This window comes from Apteryx mantelli, chromosome 3, assembly GCF_036417845.1.
Source record: "Apteryx mantelli isolate bAptMan1 chromosome 3, bAptMan1.hap1, whole genome shotgun sequence".
NCBI lineage: Eukaryota > Metazoa > Chordata > Aves > Apterygiformes > Apterygidae > Apteryx > Apteryx mantelli.
Genome location: NC_089980.1, coordinates 134,182,729 through 134,199,785, shown reverse-complemented (window position 1 = coordinate 134,199,785; position 17,057 = coordinate 134,182,729). Strand labels below are relative to the sequence as shown.

General features: G+C 56.7%; 1 non-coding gene and 1 pseudogene across 1 annotated transcript; both read left to right on the top strand.

Moving 5' to 3' along the window:
* Positions 1-726: 726 nt before the first annotated feature.
* On the top strand, positions 727-16,607 carry LOC136991633 (T-cell activation Rho GTPase-activating protein-like; annotated as a pseudogene).
* TRNAW-CCA (transfer RNA tryptophan (anticodon CCA)) lies at positions 3,979-4,050 on the top strand. Its single transcript has one exon. It is a non-coding gene; the product is annotated as a tRNA-Trp (tRNA).
* Positions 16,608-17,057: the final 450 nt, after the last annotated feature.

Genomic DNA, 17,057 nt, shown 5'->3' with positions numbered 1-17,057 from the left:
TTTTCTTGAGAGGCTCTCCTGAAGTCGTCATCAGCTTGCGATGTCACATTCCTCCACCAGAAGAGGTGGGGCAGAGAGACTTGTGTGTGACTCTGTACAAATAGATGTAAAAGTGCTGTCTATTACCTATTGTGTGTGAAAATTAGGCAGTGATTAATCAACAGTGTTGTATTTGTGTTCCAAAAAGGACAATTTCCAAGCTGGCAGCTCCAAAACTTGTCCCACCTTCCCTATGCTCTTGCCCAGCATTTACCAGAATTAAATATTATCATTCCCTGCTCAAAATGGCAAGGACCAAGTCAAGATAGGACATTCCTTGGCACCTGATGGATGAGATGATGGAAAACTCTGCCAGAATCTGTATGATTCAATATGCACCTCAGAACCAAAACATCATGCAGCAATAAAGGCTTTAAAAAATGAAATGTTTGCTTTCTCATCTAGGGGACCAAGCTTCACGCCCATTTACAGTACATATAGGCATAGGGGATAAGGGATGTCAATAATAACCATGGCAATAAGATCTGCAAGATACAGAGAATTAACCAAGTGACCTTTGGCCCGAAATCCTGCTGAGGCTCTGTAGTGAGAACACCTGCAGAAGATCTGGCAAGGAGTCAGTGACTGGCAGAGTCCGTGGTAGCAGGCCCAGGGCTAGTCTGTGTTAGGTGCAGGACTTTGCAAGGCATTGACAAACTGCAGCAAGGCCAATGCAAAGCCAAAAGGATGGTCAGGGGCCTGGAGCACATTATGTATGAAGACAGCCTGCAGTGGCAGGGTGTGGAAAGCAGCTTTGCCAAAAAGGGCCAGGGGCTCCTGGAGAACAAGCTGAAGATGATTCAGCAGTGTACCCTTGTGACAAAGAAGGCCAACAGCATCCTGGGCTGCCTTAGGAAAGGTGCTGCCAGCAGGTGGAGGGAGGTGATCCTTCCCCTCTGCTCAGCACTGCTGAGGCCACGTATGGAGTGCTGCGCCCAGTTTTGGTCTCCCAAGTGCAAGGAAGACACGGACCTAGTGGAGCGAGTCCAGTGGACAGCTACTAAGATGATGAAGGGACTGGAGCATCTCTCATATGAGGAGAGGCGGAGAGAGCTGGGACTGTTCTGCCTGGAGAAGAGAAAGCGCAGAGTGGATCCTGTCAGTGTGTCTAAAGATCTGAAGGGAGGGTGTAAGGAAGACGGAGACTCTTCTCAGTGGTACCCAGTGACAGGACAAGAGGCAACAGGCACAAAATGAAATACAATGAATTCTGTTCAAACATAAGAAAAAAACTTTTTTTCTCTCTTTTCTTTTTTTTTTTTTATTGTAAGGGTGACTGAACACTGGGACAGGTTGCCCGGAAAAGTTTGGCAGTCTCTGTCCTTGGACCTATCTGCTGTAGATGACCCTAAGAGGGTTGGACTAGACATTCTCCAGAGGTGACTAGATGATCTCCAAGCTCAGGGATTCTGTGTTCAGACCTCTGTCTACAGCTATGTAATGAGTGGCTATAGAGTAGCTGCAATGAGACTCTTCTCAAAGAGATGAGGGGAACAAACAGAAATGCTATGGAAGAAAATTCCAATTAAATATAAGAAAATTTCAGCAGGAGGGTGACTTAGAATGGGGGCTGAGAGGGATGGGGACTCTTCATCCTTGGAGAAATTCAAAACTCAGCTTAATCAGGCCTTGAGCAATCTGATCCTTAGCTGATGTTGAAAATGATTGTACTTTGAGCTGGAGGTCGGACCAGAGTTTTCTTGCAAACTTTTTTTTTTTTTTAATGCATTGACCATCTCAGATTCTAACTCCACATCCCCTCCATGTCAGCATCACTGTGCCTCAGCACGCCACATGTAGCCCACCAGGATGCCAGGATGGCCAGGGCCAGTGGTGCCATGGACAACGCACCTGACTACGGATCAGGAGACTGCAGGTTTGACTCCTTGCAGGCTCGACCTTTTCCTTTGCACAGCTTGGCCACAGTGGAAGTGATGGTGATAGTGCCCTGCTTTCTCTTTGGTGGTCACCATTGCCTGGTGCTTCTGCCAGCCTGCTGGCAAACAGCTGCGTCTTACCCACAGTCTTACCCACAGTAGAGGACAGCTCAGTCAGGGACCACTGCCTTTGAGACCATTACGTCTGATCTCACGGTGGACACACCTTAGAAGGACTGCAGGCTGTGTGCAAATGTGGGCAAATGCTAGTAGGAAGGGTGAGGCGCTAATGGAGGAGGGCAGGAGGGAGATAGGGATGGAGGGAGTGAGGAAGGAGAGGAGGAGGCTGCAGCCAGGAGCTGCAAAGAGCAACCTGACAGATAACACAGTCTTTAGCACATAGAGGGGTCTTAGGGGACCCTGAGAGACCACAGAAGGCTCTGAGAATTGGTGCAGAAATAGTGTGGATGTTATAAACATCACAAATCCTATAAACATCACAAACCCAACCCCCGCTTGGGTCTGGGGTATGGGAGTACCTGGTGCATCTCCTCAACACCAGGTAAGGGAAAGGGGTCATGCAAGAGGTGCCTCTGCTCAAGCTGCTGCTGCAGGTACAGGACAAAGATAGCAGATTGTGCTATCAGAGAGGACAAAGAGGAGAGCAGCAGGATTTTTGCAGGGACCCTGCAGCACCAGAGCACAAGCGTAGGATAAGTGAGGGTGTGAGGAGGCAAGAGAGTGGTGGAGGCAGGAAGCCTGTGACATGTCCCAGGAGGCAGAAGGCTACAGAGGGCACTTAGAGGGAAGGGATTGGGTCTGGCTGCAGGTAAGGAGGATGGCAATCATTGGAGGCTCCTTTGGGCATGGAACAGAGGTCCTGACTGCCAACCCATGCTCTGGGTCACTGGGATCACTGCTTGACTGGCTCTGACCTGCAATGCTGGGCAGAGACTACCAAGGCTCATCAGCTTCCAGACTCTTCCCAGTTGGTGCACGCTGACATGGGCACCAGGGATGCTCTACTGGTGCTGCACCTAACGCAGGTTAGCTCAAAGGAAAAGCACAGGCAATACAATGGGAACCCAGTGCAGCCCCAAGCCTGACCCCGGTGTGATTTGGACACACAAATTTCTGATCTGGAGTCAGATGCGCTGCCCTTGCGCCACGAGGTCGAACTGGAGGGATGCAGTGCCCAGGCATGGACCACGGCCAGGGTGTTGGGGAAATGCCCTCCATGGGGCACCCTGATCAGGGTGATAGAGGGGACGGGTGGGTGCCAAGAGAGATGGTGGCCGAGGCCTGGGGTGTCCAGGTGGAGGATGGCCACCCAGGGCAGGATGGTGTGGTGGCACAGGGGGCAACATGATCCTAGGGGACCTGGGCTGGCAGCTGAATCCATCCCATCCCATCTTGCCCCATGCAGCGGTCACATGTACTGCACAGGGTGGGAAGGCTGCAGCTATCCTGGCACTCACTGTTCCCACATGCTTAGCACGACCCTCCCTCCGTCTGCGGCTGGCCTGCAGTCCCCCACCAGCATCTTCAGGACGCTGTGGCAGACACTAGCAATGCCTGGAGCAAGCAAACAACCCCTTTCCCTGGGAGAATCAGAGACCTCAGGGCAGCATGTCTCCTGTGGGGCCAGCAGGGTGCCTGCCCAGCACACCCTTGGCAAGAGAAGTCACGCACTGCCAGTGGGTGCCCAGCACCCACCTCAGACTCTGCTGAGGAATGGGGCCCTCAGCCCTTCTGTGTGGCCTGGCCTGAGGCATCAGCCTCCCACAGTCCCTAAGGAGGCCTCAGCCTGCGATGCCTTCAGCTTCCAGCCTCATCCCCTGCGATCATGTTGCCCCCCTGCGCCACCACCCCATCCTGCCTTGGCCATCCATCCTCCACCTGGACACACCAGGCCGTGGTGACCCTCTCCCTGGGCACCCACTCACCCCCTCCACTGCCCTGCTAGGGGAGCACCAGGACGCCCCTGGGGTGCTCCCCATGGAGAGCACATCCTCACCACCCAGGCCGCGGTCCGTGCCTGGGCGTTGCATCCCACCGCTCTGACCTCGTGGCACAAAGGCAGCGCGTCTGACTCCAGATCAGAAGGTTGTGTGTTCGAATCACACCGGGGTCAGGCTTGGGGCAGGACTGGGGGCTACCTGTGCTTTTCTGTTGTGCAGTTTTCCATTGTGGAGCTTGTCTATGTCACACGCAGGGTTTTGCAAGACATTGAGAAACTAGAGCAAGACCAAGACAAGAGCTCGAAGATGGCTTGGGGCTGCAGCACATGATATGCTTAGGTAGCCTGAGAGATCTGGATTGGTTTAGCCTGCAGAATGGAAGATTAAGAAAGGATCTTAATTCTGCTTCCAGATTAGCAGTGGTGTTATTTGATGGTGGCTGGGCATTTTGCCCTTTTAGCAGGGCTCAGGTCTGCCATAAGGGCTGGAGGAACTCTTTCTTTCCCGTAGGGCAAGAAGCCATCCCACCTTTGCCCTGCAGAAGGCCCAACAGGTGGGACAAGAGCCAGGAGACGGAAGGCCTTTACCGAGAAAGCAGACCACCACCACCACCACCACAAGGGCAGCACAAAACGGGGACAATACAAAAGGCACCTGCTGTTGAACCAAGCCTGACCCTGGTGTGATCTGAACACACAACTTTCTGATCTGGAGTCAGACGCGCTGCCCTTGCACCACGAGGTCTGGGCAGAGGGGCACAGCACCCAGGCATGGACCGTGGTGTGGGCATTGGGGATGTGCTCTGCATGGGATCACCCAGGGCTGCCCTCATAGCAGGGTCACGGGAGGTGGAGAGGATGGGGGCACCCTGTGAAGAGGGGGTGGACAAGTTCTGGCTGTAGAGTGCAGTCCAGGCTGCAGGATGAATGTGCAGGGCGGGATGGGGCTGAGGTGCAGAGAGACAGTGAGGGCTCAGCGTACATGGGCAAAGCTGAAGAAGGGGGGATGATGGTGTCCTGGGTCAGGCCATGCAAAAGGGAGGAGTGTCCACACCTGCCACAGGGCCTGAGGCGAGCACCGGGCATCTGCCAGGTGAGTGGAGTCTCTGCCCAGGATGTGTTGGGCAGCCACCGCACCTGCCCCTCAGGGGACACACCTTGCTCAGCACCCTCTTTCCTCTGGCACTGGCCCCGTAGTGCTGTGCTGTGCAGTGCTAGAGTGTGCCATGACCCCGGGGGGGACAGATGGACGGTCTCCCTCAGGGGCCTCTGCATTGCATTTCTCACCCCTACCCTTGCTGTCCTGCCTTATTTCAGCGAGGTGGCATGTTCCGGGAACTGCTTCTCCAAGACATTGGGACCCAGAAGGAGCAAAGTTGTCGGAGAGGGGAAAGCTGTCCCAGGCAAGGTCAGGTGATTAAAGGCAAATCTGTGCTACCCTTCACCTCCAGCCTCTTCTGGTGAGTCACAGGAAGCCCTGCTGCTGGGGGTGCCAGGCTGTTTGGGGGCCAAGGCCGCTGGTGCAAGAGCCAACCAAGCTGACCATGCATCAGGAGGGTGCAGGCTCGTTCCTGTGTGGCTCAGCCCGTTTCTGCCCACAGCAATGGTGGTGGTGGCACCTGCTTTCTGCATGGCCACTGGCCTGCCCTTTTTGTGCTGGGGCACAGGCAAGAGCCCCCTGTTCAGTCATTGCCCCTCGACTAAGCCCAGCTCAGCTCTCCTCAAGTCCTGGCTTGTCATTCTGCTACTCATCTTCCCCACTCCTCTCAGGATTTGCAGATCAACCCTGAAAAGGCTCCCTGCACCCAAAGCCTGCACATCCCCAGCCAGTTCTTCCTTCCTTATCAGCACGGAGGTCTCTACCAGAGAGTTGGGAGAAACACCAGGCGATGGTTGCCACCAAGGAGGAACCAGGGCACCAGACACCATCACTGTGCTGTCCACCATTGCCAGGTTGGGATGAGGAAAAGGTCGAGGCAGGCAGGAGTCAAACCTGCAGTCTCCTGATCCATAGTCAGGCACGTTATCCATTGCACCACTGGCCCCAGACCCTGGCCAGCCTGGTGCCCCCGGGGGTCTTTCAGTGGGCTGCCGGGGAGGGTTGGCAGTGAAGGTGGGGGAAGATGATCTCTCCCCTTGGCCATCTTTCCTGAATCCATCACGGCTACCCCTTCTCACCCATGGGGAGAGGGCTGCGCAGCAAGGGCTGCCACTGACCCCCAGCCCCTCAGACACACTGGTGTGTTGGCGGGACATCTTACCTTTCCAAGCTCTGATTCATCGCCAATGCAGGCTTGGATCCAGGGCAGGATATCTGGAGTTGTGGTGCCCAGCTGTGGGGTGGGCTGAGCTCACAGGCTGTCTGTTTTTAATGACGCCCATCACCATCTCAGGGAGAGAGCTCCGCCGCTGCCAGTCCCTTCCCAGTGCCCACCTCAGGCTGTGCTGCAGGAGGGGACCTGGCCCCTTGCCTGTGCCCAGCCCTCTGCCCTGCTCTGAGGCACTCTCCTCCCTTGCGGCATCCCTGCGCCTGGCCCTGCCACTGTGGAGCAAGGAGCCTTGAGTCTGTCCGGACTCCTATGCTGTTTGGGCTGGTGCCACCCTGGCGTTGGAGAACGGGGTGAGAAACAATTGGGAATAAAATGGTAGAGACGTATGGGGAAAAGCAGACCCAGGAAAGGAGTTTGGATGTAGCTCAATTGAAGAACATATCAATGGGTCATGCCTCCGCCCACCAACAACCTAAAAACCCTGGGGAAAAGTGGGATCAGATGGCTGATCATCTGGCTAGAATAAATGTATGATACAATCTGGAGGCAGAATGGCTAGGGAAGTGGTTACACGGATGGCCAGGGCACACTTCGAGTTCGCAGTTATTTCAACAGGCTGCAAGGAGACGATGGCCTGTGACAAAATCATTGGCCAAACACACTGTAGACTCATGCCTTTTTTGTCAAGCAATGATAGAGTACGTGTCAAAAGGAGAAGAGTTTGCTAGTCTCAGGGAAGGTCAACTACTCTGGGAAACCTGACAAGTAGATCAGTCCCTTAGAGCAAACACCTGAAGGCTGGAAATACATCCCTCCAGGAGCTGAAATAATTAGCAGTGCAGGGACTTTGCACCTTCCTCATCGACCTCAAAGTAGTGGGATGGCAGAAAGATGTAACGGACTACTGAAACCACTGCTACACAAGAACGAATCTCTCAATTCCTGAGTCGGGATCCTGTTAGCAAGAAGTTTTAAGTCACCTAAATAAGTGACAACCCCCCACGGCAAGTCCCACAGATAAGAGGTTTGTGTCAGTAGCTACAAAAATTCCTGTCAAAAGAGAAGCAAAGCCTCATCTAAATCCTGGAGTTGAGGTCGTGCTTAAACAGTCAACTAGTGTGCATTGCGAGTTGGAATTTTATTTTTGTACTTTGCCAAAGTCATTTTAGGGCACACGATTTGGACACAAGTCACACCACACGCTCCAAGCTGCCGGGGGGTGCCAAAGCTGTGCCACCTTTCTGCCTCTTTTTTAGCTTCCCAGCTGTGGCATTTCTCTGTGTATAAAAGAAATGTTTGCAATCTATGATGGGCTACATCCCAAAGCCAGCAAGGATTTGGTTAAATTTTAATTGCATAGGGAAGGTAACAGCTTGTGCTTCCCTTTATCTAATATCCATGCATGTTTTGATCAAACCCAGTGCAACATTGGTGTATGTTAAACATGCTACACTCTTATTTTGATATAACACAAAGCAATACTGCAGTGACCTACTTACACAACACCTGTCTGGTGACAGAAAAAGCTGGGCAAAGTTGCATTTTGTCAGGAAGCAAGGAACAGGAAGCATCTCCTCTTCTGCGCGCACCGGTGAGCCTGGCCAGGCACCCTGGACACCCCCATCGGGGTGTTTGCAGGGCTGCAGGGAGGAGATTGAGGGGGAGTGAAATTGTGGTGGGAATGAGCGGGAGCGGGTCCCCTCCGCTTGCTTCAGGCTGAGTTTCGTGAATGACTGTCAGCCTGCTCTTCCATAAGCTCTCAAACGCAGCTTTATTACACCACTTTCCTGCACGCCCAGCACCACGGAGCTGAAGGACACTTGTCCCTCAGCGCGGGGAGTGAGCAGCAGCTGCCGCTGCTCTGCTTTGAAGGCGCCCATGGGTGCCCAGCCCTCTGCTCCGAGAAGCTGGCTCCTCCTGCCTGGGCCAGCTCTTCACCTCTGCTGTCTTGCTCAGCGTGGACCAGCCCCTCACAAGGCCCTGCCGGAGCCCTCTCAGCAGCACAGCACTGCACACAGAGCCAAGCAGAGCCCGCAAGAGAGCTCTCCGGTCCTGGGCTGTGCTGGGAGGGGAGGGTGGCTGTGCTCATGGTGGCAGGGCAGCGTGGGGGCCGTGGGTGGGAGAAAGGCCCTCTGCCCAGCTCTGTGCTGAGCTCCCGCACGGGTGGAGAGAGCACGTGTCATGGGCTGCTTTGCCCAAGGAGCCCTCTCACGCCGCTCTGCCCATCTCACGCTTCTTCCCTCTCGCTGCCTCTGTGCCCGCTGTGTGCCCTGGGTTCTTTGGTGCACACACAGGAGAGTCGTGCCCTCCTTGCCTCAGCCCTTCCCAGGGCTGCTGGAGGCTTCTTGACTCTCCCTCAGGGCTTTGCCCACCTGCTCCACATCCAATGGCTCTGTCCAAGAGCAGGTGTTCGGCTTGGTCAAGCCCTGTGGTCCCTGCCTGGCTGCAGAAGGCCGAGAGGTTTTGTGGGCAAAGGACAGGCACAGGGAGTGCTATTTCTGTACTGCTGCAACTGTCCCCGCCTGTGGGAATGGTTCAAGTCGGTTGGTTTGGTGAGTTCTGGGAACAAGTATCACTCTTCTCTCCCGTTGAATCTTGCACAGTGGTTTATTACACTGGCCCTGAGGTGACACGTGAATCTAGTTCAGCGGGGCGCTTTCACGGCATATCTGCCAGGCGATGAGCTCTCTGCTTTCATGAGCCAGCAGATTTTCAGAACTAGGCAGCATGAGGTCCTGAGCAGTCTGACCTAACTTTGCATTTGCCCCTGCTTTGAGTAGGGGGGTTAGACCAGAGACCTCCAGCATCCCTTTCAACCTAGATCGTTCTACGATTCTGTGATTCCTGCTTGAAGATAACAGTCTGTTGGTTCAGGGAGAGTTACTTCCAAGACCAAGAGCTTAAATCTCATCTCTGTAGTCCAAAAGTGTTGTTCGAACTGCACCCTCAGATTGCCTCTCAGCACCACGGAGAACCAAACTTCATCCCAATTTCACAAAAGTGTGGAGCAGTACAACAAGCAAGTGTGCCTGTAAGTTCAGAAGCAGCCAGGCTCCTCTCCAAACACAAGGCAATGTTCGGGGAAGGCAATACGCCCACTGACGTCCTTCTTCAACAGTTCAACGCTGCATTCCTTAAAAATGGCTCCTTCAAAGCCTCCTTCCTTTCTCAGTTATGAAAGGCTGCAGAAAGTTCGGATGGCGGAAGCTGAACGCAGCCAGTTTGCACAGGGTCACCGTGGCGCAGGGACTCCCAAGCCTGCAACAGCCCCGCTCGGGCCCCAGCAATCCTGTGCAGCTGAGTGAACGTGGTGCCAGGCTCCCCCCAACCCTCCTGCCTCTCAGCACCCTGTCACACACCAGCTCACCGAGACCCATCCTGAGTCTCACTGAACAGGCAAGGCAGAACCAGCATTTCCACCTCTCTATAAAAGCTGCTGGAAAACAACCTCCTGGGCAGCACATGTGGTCACTGGCAAAGCCTGCGTTAACTACCACGCAGAGCTCTTTGCAGCATCCAGCATGGGGGAAAAACAAGGGTTAGGCCAGTGCCATGGTGTTTTTGGTAACTGAGCACATGTAATAGTCCTCTTTTTTCTCCCCACCTCCTCCTCCTCCTCACCCCTGCCATTGCCTCAGCCTTATATTGTATCTCAAGATGTCATTGGGGAGTTAGAGAACTGCTCCCAGGTGCTGGAGGAAATGGCAGGTGCACATCTTCTCTGACTACATGGTGATGCCTTCACACCTGCTTCACCATGGATAAAATCATCTCACAGCCTGAGAGCCCACAGCCAGGGAGCATCTCCTAAAGCCAGGAGATTCTCATGACACTACAAAAGCCGGCTGCTTCTGGCTCCTAGGCATCTTGACAGACCCACGGCACACCTGAAGGGAGACAAGCCCTTGCTCTGCAGCTTTCTAACAACAAGTTTGCTGATGATACAAAACTAGGAGGAGGGGCTGACACCCCAGAGGGCTGTGCTGCCATTCAGAGGGACCTCGACAGGCTGGAGAAACGGGCAGAGGAACCTCCTGAAGTTCAACAAAAGGAAGCACAAAGTTCTGCCCCTGGGGAGGAAGAACACCAGGACGGGCTGGGGGCCGAGCTGCTGGAAAGCAGCTTGGCAGAAAAGGACCTGGTGGGCAACAAGCTGACCACGAGCCAGCAATGCACCTTTGTGGGCCCAGCTGGTGCATCACAATGTGCCGCGGCGGCACCGCGGCGACCTGGCCACGGCCAGCAGCGTGTACCCCGGGTGGGCACTGTGCCAGCACGGCGCAGCACAGGCGGAGGTGACTCCCAGCCCGGCAGCACTGCTCGGCACAGGGACGCGCTTCCAGCCTCACGCAGGCGCGGGACACGGCCGCACCGCAGCCGTCCGCCCGGCCTCGGCGCCATGGGCCAGGCCAGCTGCTGCGGCGCCCGGGGCGCTGCCGGCCCCGCTGCCGGCACGCGGGCACAGCCCGGGGCCCCCGGCCCCGCGCCTCCTGGCGCCCGCCGCCGCCTCTGGGGCCGCGCAGCCTCCCGGCCCCCGCCGCCGCTCGGCGCCTTCGTCTCCAGCAGCAGCCCCCAGCTCCTGCTCGCCCTCCGTGCGCAGGTGACGCGGCACCAGCGCACGCGCCGCAGGCACCTGCTGCTCTTCCCCCACGCCGTCGCCATCGCCAGCTTCAAGTAAGAGCAGCCATCGCAGCCCTCCTTCCTCCCCGACACCGCCTCGGCCTCCACCACCCGTCCCCAGGCACATTCCTCGCCCCAAGGGGTCCTGCGGGATCCATGAATGCACAAAGCATGTCTTTAATGAGGGGAGGTGCAAGGAGAACACGACAGGCTCCTGCTCTTGTCCTTCTCCTCTGCAAGCCTTCACCAAGCATCCCGCTGCTATCATTGCCCTACACTGACCTCTCCAAAGTCCTCTGCGTGTGTGCTGCGAAGGAGGCTCATTGCTGCTGCCCGCGGCTCAGGGCCACCGTTCCCATGGCTCTGCCCCTGGAAACGGCTCTGCCATGGGGGACAGCTGGGGTTGCCCCCACGGCAAACACCCACAGATGAGTCCCTGCTCTTCCTCCCGGCAGATGCGGCCCCACTTTCCGCCTGCAGCACCGCGTGCGGCTCAGCGAGCTCTGGGTGCTGTGCAGCGAGGAGGCGGCCGCGGCCAGGCCTGAGGACGAGGAGCAGGAGCAGGAGGAGGAGGAGGTCTTCGGCCTCAAGTGCAGCCGCACCCTCATCCTCGTCTGGCCCAGCGACCTCTGCGTGGTCACTTTTGGGTGAGTCTGGGCGACACCTGCCAGGGCCCCGCGCGAGCCCCTCTCCTGCCCCGCACGGCTCAGCCCTGGCCCTGGCACTCTGCCCACGGGGGCGAGAGCTGTTTGGGGCCAGCTCTGTCCCACGCAGGAGCAGCAGCAGCAGCAGCAGCAGCAGCGTGGGCTGAGGCCGCTTCTCCTTTGCGCTGCAGGTCGCAGGAGGTGAAGCAGCTCTGGCTGGACACGATGCTCCGGTAAGCTCTGCCGGGGAACTCCACGTGCCGCCGTAGGGCTGAGAGCGGGCGAGTGCTCCAGGCGGAGCTGCACGCAGAAACACCGGAACGTCGCTGGGGAAAGGGGCACCCGCCGCCCAGGGCAGCTCCTGGGCACAGCGGCGGGACTTGCTCAGCCTCGCGGTCGCAGTCGCCACCGAGCCCAGGAGCTGTCACCGCAGCTCCTCGCCGGCAGGCGCGGGCACCCCGAGTCGCTGCCGTCCGTCCCCACGAGGAGGAGGCCCGTGGGCAGCAGGAGGCAGGGCGCCGCAGAGCGCTGCTCCCAGCCAGCGCTGCCGCAGGCTCTCGGGCTTGGGGGTCCCTCGGCAGCGCGGGGCTGGCTGGCAGCAGAGAGCGGCGAGGGCTGGCGCTGACAGAGCTCTTGGCGTGCCCTTCCCTGTGCACAGGCAGAGCCCAGGAGCCCCGGGAGCCAGGCTCACCCGACTGCCCTCCCTGCGCCTCCTCACCGAGCTCGTCGGCTTCTGCCGTCCCGTAAGTGTCCTCACGCCGCCCGCCGCGCCCCGACAGCGCCTCGGCTTCCCCAAAGGCGCCCAAAGCTGGCCAGTTCCTCACGGCGCCTCTTTGCTCTCTCGCCTAGGAGGTGTCGCTGACGGCGGCGACCGTGGAGACGCTGATCTCGGCAGAGGTGAGCAGGGCTCCCTTTCCCTGCCCGCGCTGCCTGTGCACGCGCGCTAGCTCAGCCCCTGGGGCGGCTCCCCGGGGCGGGCAAAGGCAGCAAATGCCTCGTGCCAGGCAGAGCGCGGCAGGGCGCACCGTCCCCGCGGCCACGGGCAGAGCCCTCGTGCCGCGCTGGGGCTGCTGGGCACCGAAGCAGCAGCCTCCAGCCGTGCGGGGGCTGCGGGCTGCAGGGCCGCTTCGGGGGCGCTGGCTGCGCAGGAGCCTTTGCCACAGCCCCCGTGGCACAGAGGGGCAGCGTCGGGCCCGCACCTCCGGCCTCTCCTCCGCGGGCCTTGGGCGCCCTCCGCTTCGCCCGGGAGCCTCGCGCAGATGCCTGCGTCGCTGCAGCAACTCCCTCGCGGCCCCGGCTGCTGAGGGGCACCTCTGTGACCTTCACCCGTTTCTCGCAGCAGGCTGACGCCAAGAAATGCCCCCGCTCGGACCCTCCCGACGTGCAAGAGGGCCTTGGCCACTTGCCTGGTGAGTCTGAGAAAGAGACGGAGCAGCTGCCTTCTGACACGCTGCTTGTTCCCTCCCACCATGCAAAACCTCTGCGCCTCTGCACAAGCTGGAGGAGACCCTGCAGCACAGGGCGCCGCACACACACAAGCGGCACCGTCCGGCTCTCTCCGCCGCATCTTCTACACTGAGCTTGGCTTTGCTTTTGCTTGCAGCAGAGGGAGCGAAGGCAAGAAGGCCGCTGATATCATGGCCACTTGCTCGGCGAGGAGCCTCTGCCAGCGGGGACCGCCCAGGGCAGCTCGACTCTGGCCCCAGGGCGGCTCTCTTTGGCCAGCCTCTGGCAGTCGTCTGCGGGGAGGATGGTGGCCTGCCCCAGCCAGTGCAGGTAAGCAAGCCTGGGGACGGAGGCATCCTGGCTGCTCGTGCGAGGCCGCATGCCCAGCCCTTGTGCATGTCTGTGGTGTGACAGAAGTCACCTGAAGGAATCTTTCAGCAGCAGAAGCATCCAGGGCTTCAGTCGAGGACTGGCAATGAACATTATCGTTGGGTGAAAGATGCTCTTGTGAGAGTTTCCCCGCAGAGCTGGCTTTTCCAGCAGAGAGGCTTTTCTCTCTTGCAAGCAATCTCTGCCGGGCATCGAGGCTGGCTTGGGAAGGAGGGGATTCGAACATGGTGGCTTGAGGACTCCACTGAAGTCAGGGGGGTTCCCCAGTGCAAAAAGAGGGTGCATTAGGAAATAGCAGGTTCCTGCCAGTGCAATCTGTGTGGAACAAGAAGGAGCTACTAAGCCAAGCAAAGCAGAGTGTGCCTGCAAGACCAAAACTGTCCCTATCTTCCTGCAGGATCTCCTGGATATACTGTATAAGAAAGGGCCTGCCACTGAGGGGATCTTCAGGATAGCGGCCAGCGAGAAGGCCCGCAAGGAGCTGAAGGAGGTCCTGAACCAGGGCGAGAACGCTGACCTGGACAGCAAACCTGTGCACCTCTTGGCAGTGGTGCTGAAGGTGAAGTCCTCTGACTTTTAGCTCTCAGAGCACGTGGCTAACCTGCAAGGGCCCACCTGAGTGCCCACATTGACCTCAGTGGCACTCAAAGCTAAAACCCTACTGAAGCCAAACTCAGGGGTTCAGGCTGAGCACAGTTGGGCATTTTTCTTCTCAACTGGATTTTCAGTTCCCCTAGTTCCGCCCTGGATTCCCTGCATGCCCATGGCAAACTCACTTCCTCCACCTGCTCCTCACTGAGGACTACTGAGATGCAGGGCCAGACCAAAGGCTCAGATATGAGCTGGCTCCTGCTCCTGCACTCACACCACTGCACTTGGCACGTACTCACGCAGCCCGCTGCACTCTCAGTGCTCAGGAGCACCTTTGGGAGCAAGGAGCTCAAAGCAACCTGCCTCCAAGGGAGCCCAAGTCATGAGGATGCTCCCCCTCTGCTCACTGGTAGTGTCCAGAGCCTCATCTAAGTTCCTTGGCCTTGCAGGACTTCCTCCGAAATATCCCTTCCAAACTCCTCTCGGACAACCTCTATGACGAGTGGATGCTAGCGCTGGAGAAGCCAAGCCAGCAGGAGAAAACTGATGAACTGAAACGGTGAGTTTTGTAACCAGTGCCACCATTCTGGAGGGGCTGAGAGAGGCCAGGGACTTCTCTGGAAACTGGGAATCTCATGTAAAAACCTGTTGTTTCTGTCAGCTTGCTATTGCTTCTGTGGGGGTTGGTTCTGAGGGCAAGTGGCACAGAAAAACACTTCTCTGGCAATAACATTTCCTCAAGGTGTTTAAGATTGCTCTACAAAACATGAGGAAGCATGATTTCTTGTGAGTTGAAATGAAAATTGCTCCAGTGAAGAAGGAGCAGCTCCTGCACCCTGCATTAATGTTACATTTTGTTTGTGTTCCCCAGGGTGGCTGACAGCCTGCCCAGAGCAAACCTCCTCTTGCTCCAGCGCTTGCTTGCTGTGCTCCATCACATCAGCGAAAACGTGGAGACCAGCAGGATGGACACCAGCAACCTGGCCATCTGCGTGGGGCCAAACCTGCTGAGCCCCGGCACGGACAACGGGCTCCCGCTGGCAGTGCTGAAGGAGCGCAATGACAAGGTCTCTTGAATTCACCCCCTCGCTACCGCCTTGGGGGCAGCTCTGCGCCATGCCCACAGAGACCCCTGCCCTTGCAAAAGCTCACCAAAGCAGCACCTCTGAACGCTGGGGGCGCCCCTCACCGGCACTCTCTGCAACGGCACAGGCAAATCTCTAAATCCGTGGTTTTCTGTGGGCAGGTGACAGCACTGGTCGAGTTCCTAATAGACAACTGCCGAGCACTATTTGGGGAGCACATCGCCTTGCCCTTCAGTCCCTCGGCCGAGGAGTCACCGGAGCACACACACAGCTCCACAGGTAGGAGGATGCACTGATGATTGTCCCCGGCCAGGGCTGCTGCTTTGCATTCTTTCACTGCATATCGGAAGACATCTGTGGCCATGCAGAGAGGTGCAGAGGGTTTAATATGGTATTGCAGCGTTTGCCTCCTGGAACGCTTTCCAGGAGCTCAGAAGGACAACACTCACAAAACAACACCCATGCCAGATGGTAAACGTCTGCACAGCTCTGCTCCTCACCTAGATGCTGCCTATGGCCTAGAACTGCACTCTCGCAGGACATTGCCCTCTCTGCCTCCTTAACTTCTCCTCTAGCTCGTCGGCAGGAAGGTTGTATTTGGTGAAGTGTGTGGTTGCACAGGGAAAGTCCCCTGGTATCTTCAGAGAGTACCTAAAAAGCACCTAACAGGCTCCTTCTCCCCACAGCACACCCAGGGGCTCCTCAGCACGACGGTTCTGCCTGCAGCAGCCCAGAGGCGGGAGCTGAAGGCAGCACCCCTACACTGGAGACGGAGCAGCCCAACGGCAGGAGCAGCAGTCTCAGCAGACCATATCCAAAATGCGTCTCTGCCCCTGCCCTGAGCAATGTGATGAATGACATCAGCAGGATGCAGAGGTGGTTCTCAGAGCCGGACCTGTCCTTGCACAACCGCTTTGAAGGCACGAGCAGGGAGCAGGAGCCAAGCAAAAGTGAGGGCAATTACGAAGGCATGGGCAGGGAGCAGGAGCCGAGCAAAAGTGAGGACAATTACGAAGGCACGAGCAGGGAGCAGGAGCTGAGTGAAAGTGAGGGCAATAACGAAGGCACGAGCAGGGAGCAGGAGCCAAGTGAAAGTGAGGACAATTTTGAAGGCGTGAGCAAGGAGCAGGAGCCGAGCAAAAGTGAGGGCAATTACGAAGGCACGAGCAGGGAGCAGGAGCTGAGTGAAAGTGAGGGCAACTACGAAGGCACGAGCAGGGAGCAGGAGCCGAGTGAAAGTGAGGACAATTTTGAAGGCATGAGCAGGGAGCAGGAGCTGAGCAAAAGTGAGGGCAATTTCCCAGTTCTTCAGTAACAGCTAAGGCTGGAGAAGGAGGCACTTGATAAAACACCTTTCAAGATTGCCTTCACAATTATCACACAGCTCTCTATACCCAAAACATCCTCCAGCTGCTCCCTGCAGAGCTACTTTCCTCATCTCATGCCTCCGTCTTCACCTGCTCCACACTGCTTTCACCCTCTACTCCACAAAATAACTTTTAAAATAGGCCCCAGGCTTCTTCCACCAAGCGCACTGAGGACAGCAGCAGACACCTAGCAGAGCCATCAAAAAGCACTCCATGTCATGCCATTTGGCCAACTGCAGGAAAAGGTGCGCAAAAAGCCTCCAGAACTGGGCGCCTGGGAGCACATCCAGCAAGGAAAAGCATCCTATGTTTAAATAGCCTGTCTCTCCTCTGGGCACTCTCCAAAGTAAAGGTTGTAAAAACAATGTCTTGCCTATCCTTTGAAATATTTTACTTTCAATGGACAAAGAATAAGCTAGCTTTGCAGGAGCATTTTTTTCTTGAGAGGCTCTCCTGAAGTCGTCATCAGCTTGCGATGTCACATTCCTCCACCAGAAGAGGTGGGGCAGAGAGACTTGTGTGTGACTCTGTACAAATAGATGTAAAAGTGCTGTCTATAACCTATTGTGTGTGAAAATTAGGCAGTGATTAATCAACAGTGTTGTATTTGTGTTCCAAAAAGGACAATTTCCAAGCTGGCAGCTCCAAAACTTGTCCCACCTTCCCTATGCTCTTGCCCAGCATTTACCAGAATCAAATATTATCATTCCCTGCTCAAAATGGCAAGGACCAAGTCAAGATAGGACATTCCTTGGCACCTGATGCATG